The 10,343-nt window shown below is 39.7% G+C and overlaps 1 non-coding gene across 1 annotated transcript; it reads left to right on the top strand.

Annotated features, from left to right (window-relative positions):
- The first annotated feature begins 5,164 nt into the window (after nt 1-5,164).
- Nucleotides 5,165-5,240, top strand: TRNAA-GGC (transfer RNA alanine (anticodon GGC)). The gene has a single exon. It is a non-coding gene; the product is annotated as a tRNA-Ala (tRNA).
- The last annotated feature ends 5,103 nt before the right edge of the window (nt 5,241-10,343 follow it).

Raw genomic sequence — 10,343 nt, 5'->3', positions numbered from 1 at the left:
TCACAAGGTTTTTGGTGTTCTTCTCTCTCCCTTAACGTTAAGAACCAAAGTTGTTTTTACCTGTGGTGAGCCCTGCTCCCTGGATTGTGGGCAACTGGCTACAGAGTTCAGATCAAACCCATTCCAATGATGCATAATAAACTTGTCTCATGACCTTTGATAGCATCATCTATCTATTCACTAGGCCCTTTGCCTGAATGGAAAGATTACTCACCAATTACAGTTCTGCCCAATCAGCTGAATCAAATCAGCCCCTTGCTGGAATAAAGGCCTCCCTGAAGGACACTCATGCTGCCTAAAAACCATATTTACATTTATGTAAAATACCTTCAGTTATTCGGTTTTCCCCATGGAAATTTTCAATGTTAAATGGGAATCAAAAAGTAACCTCAATCAGGCCATGTGCCATATAAAACCAGAGAAACATTGATTTTACCAACGTATCTAATAGGTCATAAATTGGAATAAACAAAAGAAAAGTATGTATTCTACTGTTTCAGGCTTCACTTGGTGGAAGTATTTAATGGCCATACTAAAAAGTAAAGTAGTAAAAGGAAAAGTACAGTCTTATTTGTATGAAAACAAGTAAGATTTGTATGGGCTAAAGAAATTGAATGACTTACCGTTAGAAAATTTGGCCAAGAGGGCAGATTAATGGGACGTGGCATCACCTGCCCATCACCTGTGCTCTGTCATCTTCTGAATTTGTGTGTGTGTGTGGCTGTGTGTGTGTGTGTGAGCGTTTGTGAGTACTGTGTAATTGAAATCCATACTTTCAAAACCAATTGAGATCTATTCACGGGAGCTGAGATGAGAGGATTGACTGGTGCTGCTTCAAAGCTTTGATTAGGAGTCAGTGTAGGGCAAAACTCAGGATGGCAGATGTCTATTAATTCCTTGGGGTTTTCTTGCGTCCCTTTTGCTTTGGAAATTACTTGGAGTTCCATCAATCAGCATATTATGTTCTAGGCAGGCGTTAGTTCTCTCAGAGAAGCAGCAGACAAAACTGTTGAAAGAGGCAGGGAGAGAGACCTTCATTGTCTCTCCCTCCTTCTCACTTGTCACATAGGGGACATATGAGAATCCATCCTTAAGATTCCACACCCAAACAAAGGAAAATGGTGAGCTTTCTATGTCTTCTCCATTTATATAGCACTGTCGTTTGTGGGACCAGTTAAGGGTTACACCTCCAGCACGTCGGCTCTCCAAACTTATATACCTTTGGCCACCCTGCACTAGACACCACCACACTATGGCACTTGTCACCAAAACCTCAAGATGATACAGAAGACAATTGGATGTATGGCAATATGGCAGGTTTGTAATAATTTAAAAATTTAGAGCATGCTTATGCAATTTTGTAGAGGAAATAATAGCAGTTTTCTTTATTGATTTTGGGACATATGGTGTGACGTGGTATCATGTGTAGGGGGTGGGAATGTGTGCATCAGGAAATACATTAATGGGGAGATACATTTTTCATATATGATTAAAGGGAGAGTCTTGGAACGAGTTCCCTTGATCCAAATGCCCTTAAGTAGCCCTTGATAGCTTTGTAAGCTATTTTTCTCTAATGCCAAATATATATTTCAGGATGAGTTGATGTTGCTGTGACATTATTTGAGTGAAGGTAGACACGAAAGCCCATCCCTGCATCCACCATCTTCTATGAAGAGTATGAGTCTGTGCATGCCTTGGCCTTGCTTCTTCAGAACATAACAGTCCCTCTCTTAGACTTGGCTGATTGCCACTCATGTCAGATAAGTTTGCATACGGCAGTGAGTCACATTTGGAAGCATTGAGTAGCAATCCTTCTGTCGTTTTGGTTGCCACGTGATCACTGCTGTGGCAAATAGGAGAAAATGCATTTCAACACAAAAGTAAGTACCTGTTTACCATCGCATCACAGTTTGTGTCTGTGGGAAGTATTTAGGCTGTCTAATCTTGGTGATCTGATATATATTTTTGATTAAGCACGGCATGAGTGTCCACTGTGGTGTTCTGGTGCATAATGGCCATTAGTTGGGACGTAACCAATGCCTCTTTTTCAGTGTATCTTGGATGTTCTCTCTTTGCCATCCCTGAGAATTCATTGTAATATGGCACTCTCATTGTTCACGGTGGGAGTTCTATAATTTTATTTAAATGCCATATATACATTTATTCCAACTATATTTACTCCCATTCCAATACCAATTTCATTTCATTGCAACATATGTGGTAGGTGGGTCACGGTAGTCCAGTGGGTAGAGCGATGGACTGCTGACCGGAGGGTCCCAAGTTCGATTCCCTGGCAAGGCACTCTGGGCACCTGCAGCTCCACCCAAGCTAAAGTGATTTTTCGGGTACCAGGTCTTCCTGGGAAACCATAACCGGCACAGGCCCTACTACCCTGATGTGTGAATTTTCACACGCCGTATAGGGCTTAGTACGGGGTGATCTCTACCATCATCTACTAAACCGACCTTCGGGTTGATTACTGTGTTTATGGTTTTGTTTTATGTGTTGTAGCCGATATTTACATATACTCAGTATATGTACGTTTACATATATTCAGTTTTTTCACTATTTGTGTAACTATGTGCCTAAGTAAAACAATTTTACATTGTAAAACAGATTCTGAAGAATTTCAGTCTTGATTTCAAAGACTTTTTTTTGTGTCTATATGATTAAAAGAGATTGGTAGTTTTGTGTGAGATACTTTGTCGGAAGCTATCTTAAAATCTGAAAAAACCATGCCCACTGGAACATGGCTCAATCCCAAAATAAGCATATTGTGAACAAAAAGTGGAAGTTTTGTTTTGTAGGATTTACCCTCTTGGAAACTGTGCTGGTTATTCAACAACTCGCAACTATCGAGGTGTCCCACTCTGGAAATAGCAACTATATGTTCCATAATCTTGCATGATATGAATGCAAGAGAAATAGGTTTGTAATTGCTTGGTTCCTCCATTTTGGGCGTCAGGCAGAGAGAATGAACTTCAAAGCTATGGGAGACATGCAGTAAGACTTGGATGAGGATGTTTTGAGAGAAGGAATTGAATAAGTTGGCCTTATACAAACTGCTCTTTGCTCTTTTGCCATTATCATTTGTGATTTAACTAGCTGTTCAATAATTTCTATGAACTTCTATGAGGTACGACCAAAGTGTTTTCAGGTTCTCTTTCAAATTTTCTGCTAATATTTTCATATTGTCCCCTTCAAAGAATTCTTCATTCGTTTGCTTTGCACTTATTCCATCTTCTTCTCCAGTGTCTAAAGCACCCTTGGAAGTCCTTGCCTCTCTTCAGGTTTTTTAGTTGACTCCTAATTTCTTGCTTTATTGTGTCCACATCTTCCCTCATATGATCAAGGATGGTGATTGAATTTTTTACCGGAAACTGGTGAACAATCAAAGCTGAATATGCAGGTGCATTGTCATGGTAAATGATCCATCCATCATGTTCCCTTGAAATATTGTGCACTGTTGATTCCTGAATTCAGTTGATCAGATATCATTTGGACAGTTTTTTGACGGATGATAAGGACAAGGGACCTCACACGATTAATGTTATCATCAACACAGTTGGTTGAAGGTCGTCCCGGCCTTGCATCATCCTGTGACGTCTTGTCAGCCATCTTTAAAACCCTTAATCCAATCGAAAACTGATGTTTGCTTCAGAGTATTATAACCGTAAGCAGCTGTCATTATTACAGAAATTTCTTGATAACTTTTACCGAACTTCATAAAAAACTTGAAGTTAATTCATTGTTCCGTGATTTCATATTTTTCCATTTTCGACAAACAGTAAACACAAGGACAACAAAAACTAACATAACAGGCACCATATGCACAGTTAAAAGGTGCGCCTAGCACAGATGGCTCACTGGGTCTGTGGCAACTAACGCCGCTAATGGACAAAATTGTAATCTACATTATGGTAACAAGATTGCTCTAGTTTACGGCGCATTTTTTCCATAGAGCAGGAACCAGGTATATTTATATTTGTATATATACTTATATATATATATATATGTATATATATATATATATATATATATATATATATATATACTCATATATACAGAAACGGATATAAGGAAAAGGGATGGGAACACATATAAAGGACGAACACAATAGAGGTGGGGAAGGCGGAATCGAACGGATCACAAGAGTAAAAATATTTCCTCAACCGGGACACGAACACCGGATCTTTCCACTTGCCGGGCGGATGCTCTTAACCACTTGAGCTATCGAGGATAGTCAATTTACCCTGAGATCCGTGGGTCTAATATGTCGCCAAGCGCCCCGATTCTTTCAGCCAAGAGATGGCATCAGGGGGCTGTTTCACCCACCAAAGGAGAAATAGACAATACACAAGGAAAGGAAAGGACAGTGGGTTAGAATTCATACAACATCATACCGGAAAGGAACAGTGCGTTTTGTGGCACGCATAGCCAGAAGAAAGAGATGAGCCACATTGGCCAAATACACATTCAAACACGAAATCCCACCAAACGGCGAATAAATACTCATATATACAGAAACAGATATAAGGAAAAGGGATAGGAACACATATAAAGGACGAACACAATAGAGGTGGGGAAGGCGGAATCGAACGGATCACAAGAGTAAAAATATTTCCTTATATCTGTTTCTGTATATATGAGTATTTATTTGCCGTTTGGCGGGATTTCGTGTTTGAATATATATATATATATATATATATATATATATATATATATATGTATATATATGTGTATATATATGTGTATATATATGTGTATATATATGTGTATATATATATGTATATATGTGTATATATATATGTATATATATATATATATATGTATGTATATATATATATGTGTGTGTGTGTGTGTGTGTGTATGTGTGTGTGTGTATATATATGTGTATATATATATATATGTATATGTATATATATATATGTATATGTATATATATGTACTCATATATACAGAAACAGATATAAGGAAAAGGGATAGGAAACACATAAAGGACGAACACAATAGAGGTGGGAAAGGCAGAATCGAACGGATCACAAGAGTAAAAATATATCCTCTCCTTTGGTGGGTGAAAGAGTCCCCTGACGCCATCTCTTGGCTAAAGAATCGGGGCGCTTTGCGACATATTAGACCCACGGATCTCAGAGAAAATTACGTTTCCTTGATAGCTCAAGTGGTTAAGAGCATCCGCCCGGCAAGTGGAAAGATCCGGTGTTCGAGTCCCGGTCAAGGAAATATTTTTACTCTTGTGGTCCGTTCGATTCTGCCTTCCCCACCTCTATTGTGTTCGTCCTTTATGTGTGTTCCTATCCCTTTTCCTTATATCTGTTTCTGTATATATGAGTATTTATTCGCTGTTTGGCGGGATTTCGTGTTTGATTGTGTATATATATGTATATGTATGTATATATATGTATGTATATATGTATGTATATGTATATATACATTTATAAATATATTATTATTAGGTAATATACCAGTTAAGGTAGGTTTTTGGATGGGCAAACTACCAAATAATTCTATTGTTTCAGGCTTCACCTCGTGGAAGTAATTAATATCCATTACTAAAAAAGAAACTATTACTATTGGAGACTATTGGCAAGGAAGACCTCATCATCCAGAAAGCTGACAAGGGATCTAGTGTCGCAGTGTTGGATAAACGAGTGTATGTGGAAAAGTGCCTTGAGTTCATCAACAACAATCCTATTACTCCGTTATCCAAAGACCCAACCGCGAGTTTCCAAAGTGAAGTGAAACGTGCAGTGTCCAAGTGTAAGTTTTTAAATGCTAGGGAAAAATTTAGTTTAATCCAAATGAACCCCTCCGCCCCCAGGTTGTACGGACTCCCCAAATTACACAAAAAAGCAATACCTATTTGGCCTGTCATCTCAGCTGTGTCCGCCCCTTCACACCTTCTGGCACGAAAATTAGACGTATTGCTCCGAGATCCCACAGGTTTTAAACCTAAATATGGAGTTAAAAACTCTATAGAGCTAGCCCGAAAATTGAAAGATATTGATGTCCCGGAAAAAGCGAGGCTAGTCTCCTTCGACATTAGCAATTTATTTACTTGCGTACCAATATCGGAAACTTTGCTTAGGGTGGAAGAACTACTCAAGGATTCCACCATTGCCCAAAATATCTCAGACGAATTGGTCCCCCTCATCAAAATGACAGTTAACCAGAATTATTTTAGTTTCAACCACACCCTTTACAGCCAAACGGATGGGTTAGCTATGGGTTCCCCACTGACCCCCTTCCTAGCCGAAGTCTTCCTCAATTCTGTAGAAGAACATCTTTTTAATGCTGACAATCAGCATAACAAAAACGTGGGCTATTGGTTTCGTTACGTGGACTATGCCTATGGACCGGAACCAACCGACAGTTAGACTCCTTCCTTAATTTCCTAAACACTCTTCATCGGAATATCTCCTTCTCCATGGAAAAAGACGTCAACGGCACCATCAACTTCCTCGACTTGACAATCACAATTAGGGATAATAGACACGAATTTGCAATTTATAGGAAACCCACATATACAGACCATATAATTTCTAATGATTCCGCACACCACTTTTCTCACAAACACGCAGCCCTCCACTCCATGATCCACCGCCTCCTACACATCCCCCTTTCCCCCAAAAACTTCAAAATTGAACTCGTGAATATCACTAATATAGCTACCAACAATGGTCTCAAACCCAAACTAGTTGACACATTACTACGGAAAAAACAAAAAGCAATGGCCATAAAAAGCATTTTCGTATCACAGCCCGCAGTATCTAAAGTTTTTAAGCGGTGCTCAATCCCGTGTCTGGGAGATCTTTCATATAGGATTTCCAACTGCCTACCCACCTCACTCAAAGCAGCCTTCTACCCACTCATAACCCTCTCCAAACTTCTAGCCAATGGAAAAGACACCCAGGATAGCCTTCTCAAATCAGGCATTTATAAACTGAAATGCGAGGATTGCAACAGCGTCTATGTCGGTCAGACCGGCAGGAATATCAAGTTACGAGTCAAGGAACACGCTAGATGTCACAAAAATCAGAATAACAACTCTCTCTTTGCCAAGCATTTACTAGAATTCAACCACAGCAGTGACTTTGTCCCAGAGATATTACACACACTCCCAAAAGGATTAAAAATGGACGCTCTCGAGCAATTAGGGATTAGAAGGCACTTGGTGAACCCCAACATGACACTTTGTAATGAGCAATTATTCCCATACCCCTCCCCACTCCTCTCCGAGAAACTAGCCTGGAAATGGTCAAAATAATCCATCAACGCACCTGCGAGCCCCCACCCCCCTCAAATCCTTCCAACCCTCCCTGCCCCCACTCTATCCTGAGGGTATATATGCTTGCTCTGTCTGTTTTGCAAATATGTAACTGATGATGCCCCAAGTCGGTGAAACGCGTTGTACCGTATAATAAAATCTGTGGAAAAGTACGAGTCTTTCTTTCTTTTTTAGTAATGGATACCAAATAATTCAATTGCCTCTCCTAACAAAACACAAAATCCAGCAACACACTCTACACCAGGTCCCTCTTCATCTCTGAGTACTTTCTTCCTCCCTTAATTCCGTCCAACATCCCTATCCTGTTCCTTCCCTTTCCTCGTTTGCCTAACATTCTCCCCTCTATTACAGTCTTCAACATCCCACTGCCAGTCAATACCCCCTTCATCCACTTTTCCTTCTTCCATAGGATCTCACCCAACAAACCCCTCTCTTCGCCCACCATACCAAGTACTTCCTCTTATGTTTTCTTCTCTGTCCATTTCATCATATCCATTCTTCTCCACACCTGCATTTCAAAAGCCTCCAATTTAAGTCTATCCTCCTGCTTCTATGACCACGTTGCCGCGCCGTACATAGCTAAGCTCCATATTAAAGCTCTTACGAGTCTCTTCTTAATATCCTTACTCAACATCCCTGTCATTAACTCCCTTCTCCTTTTGAAAGCCTCTTTGCCTAGTGCAATTCTTCTCCTCAGGCTCTACTACTTTGACTGTGTTGGTCCAAAACACATCCGAGATACGTAAACTGTTCTACCAGGTCTAGTTTTTGCCCTCCTATTTTAATGTTTAGCTTAGCCATCTTCTTTCTAGAAAACTGAATAATCTTTGTTTTATTAATATTGATTTTCATCCCATGCATGTCGCACTGAATTTCCAATTCACTCAGCAATGCTTGCAGCCCCTTGGCTGACTGATCTCATTACTGTAATGACATAACTCATACCTCTCCCCTTCCTAATCACAAACTGATCATCCCCTAAGTGATCATTTGCCCTACTCTCTATCCTTTTGTTGATGATCCTGATAACAAATTTAGCTGTGTGGGATATCAAACTTATTGTTCTGCAGTCATCACATGATGTAGCCTTTACCTTTTTAAGAATAGGAACTAATGCTCATCTCAAAATATCCTCTGGCCAGATTCCTTCCTAATAGATACTAGAAAATAGTTAATATAAGCTTTTCCTCCCATATTTTTCTAAGCGTTTTAGTCGTTCTACAGGAATGTTTTCTACCCCCTTGGCATTATTTGGTTTCATCTCCCTTAATGCCTTTTCTAACTTACCATTGAGTATGGCTGGACCTAAGCTATCTTCATTTACATCATGGTCATTTTCAATGTCTAACCTTGGCCTAATTTCTTTTTTAATACAGTGCTTCTCTTTATTCTTTCCATATCTCTTGGATCTTTTCTGTGTCAACTATTACCCTACCTGACCTATCTACAACTGTTAACCCAGATCTTCTTACTTCCCATTAGTGTTTTGATCTTATTATATAGCTCACCAATTTCTCCCTTCCTCTGCAAACTTTTCATATCCTCGCACTGCATCTTCTACCATGCTTCTTTTGCTCTATTTGTTGCCCACCTCAATTTATTGTTTAACTCTTTGTACTTCATTTTGCCTAACTCTGTATTTACATGGTTTCATAGTTCCTTTCATGTTAATGGATCCTATAATTTCCTTTGTTGCTTTCGATAACCCTTTCTTGATAAATTCCCATGTTTGTTCGATAATACTCAGCTCTTTACCATTCTCCATTATTTTCTCTGCAGCCTGCTGGTAGTCCTTCTTTGTCAATCCATTTAATGCTTCTACATTCCACTTCCTAACTCGCCGCCCCTGCTTTATCTTTTGAAATTGAAGCATTTCATAGCAACTTAATTTTGGTCATAGGCCACATCCGCTCCCGGGAAATTGTGCAAGTTGATTGCACTTTTTCTGTATCTGTGTCTAACCATAGCATAATCAAACTGATACCTTTCTAAGTGACCTGGCATTTTCCATGTATAGCCCATTGTCGAATTCCAATCCTCCATCACACTCAAATATTTTCATGCTGGAACATATGCGATTATGTCCTCTAACTGATCATATATCGTATTGTCTTCTTCCTCCTTATGATTGCTCGGTGGTATGTATACCTGAACAATGACCAAGTTCGTCAGTTCTGCTTTCATCTCTACTGGTAATATTCCATCTGTTGCTTGTTCAATGTTGACTATGCTTCTTCCTACCTCTTTATTCATTATTATGGTAATCCCTCGTTGGCTCTCGTCCCCTTGGCTGTATATTTCTCAGTAAGTATCACTCCAGTTATCCCAGCTCTCCTTCCGTCTCACTTCGCACAAACCTAAAATATCTATGTATCCTCTTTCCATCACTCGCTTAATATTCTCTAATTTTCCTATCCTCAATATTGTCCTGACATTACAAATTCCTATTCTAACTGAATTGGTCTTCTGTGTCTTCTGTCCTGATCCTTGGTTTTCTTTTGTAAGGGTTTGGTGAGATAATGACCAATGAAGTGTTGCATATTCCACTGCCAGGCATGACACACAGCCAATTGGGCTGAGTCCAGTAGTGTCCAGGATTCATATTCTATATTTCGTCCATTATATTCTTAGGAATTATGATTGAGGTGGTTTACCAATGCCTTCCTCAACATTGTTTTCAATGTGACACCATCACTCAATGGATGCCCCACTGGGGTCATATGCCTTTGCAGCCCCCTCTACTGAGCAACAGATGCTGCGTGGATTACCCTTTGCCTGGCTACTAAGCCTCAACCTATCTGGAATGGGTGTTCAAAATAATCATTACTCCCGCCATAAAAACTCGAGGGGTCATCGGAAAGCTCAAGCCCTTCCACCACATCAAGGTTGTAGTTCATGGGGGTTCATTCATATATGTATATATCTATTGAGAGGTAGGGGACATACAGGGTGCAGTGGTTACCTCCAGGCAAATTTATTTTGAATTTCTCAGCATATCATAGTTCCACTGGAGGTTGTGATTGGCATTCTTGAAATC

Source organism: Hetaerina americana, unplaced genomic scaffold (assembly GCF_022747635.1).
Source record: "Hetaerina americana unplaced genomic scaffold, ioHetAmer1.1.p SCAF_228, whole genome shotgun sequence".
Lineage (NCBI taxonomy): Eukaryota > Metazoa > Arthropoda > Insecta > Odonata > Calopterygidae > Hetaerina > Hetaerina americana.
Note: the sequence above shows the minus strand (reverse complement) of the source record. Positions and strands in the feature narration are given on the sequence as shown.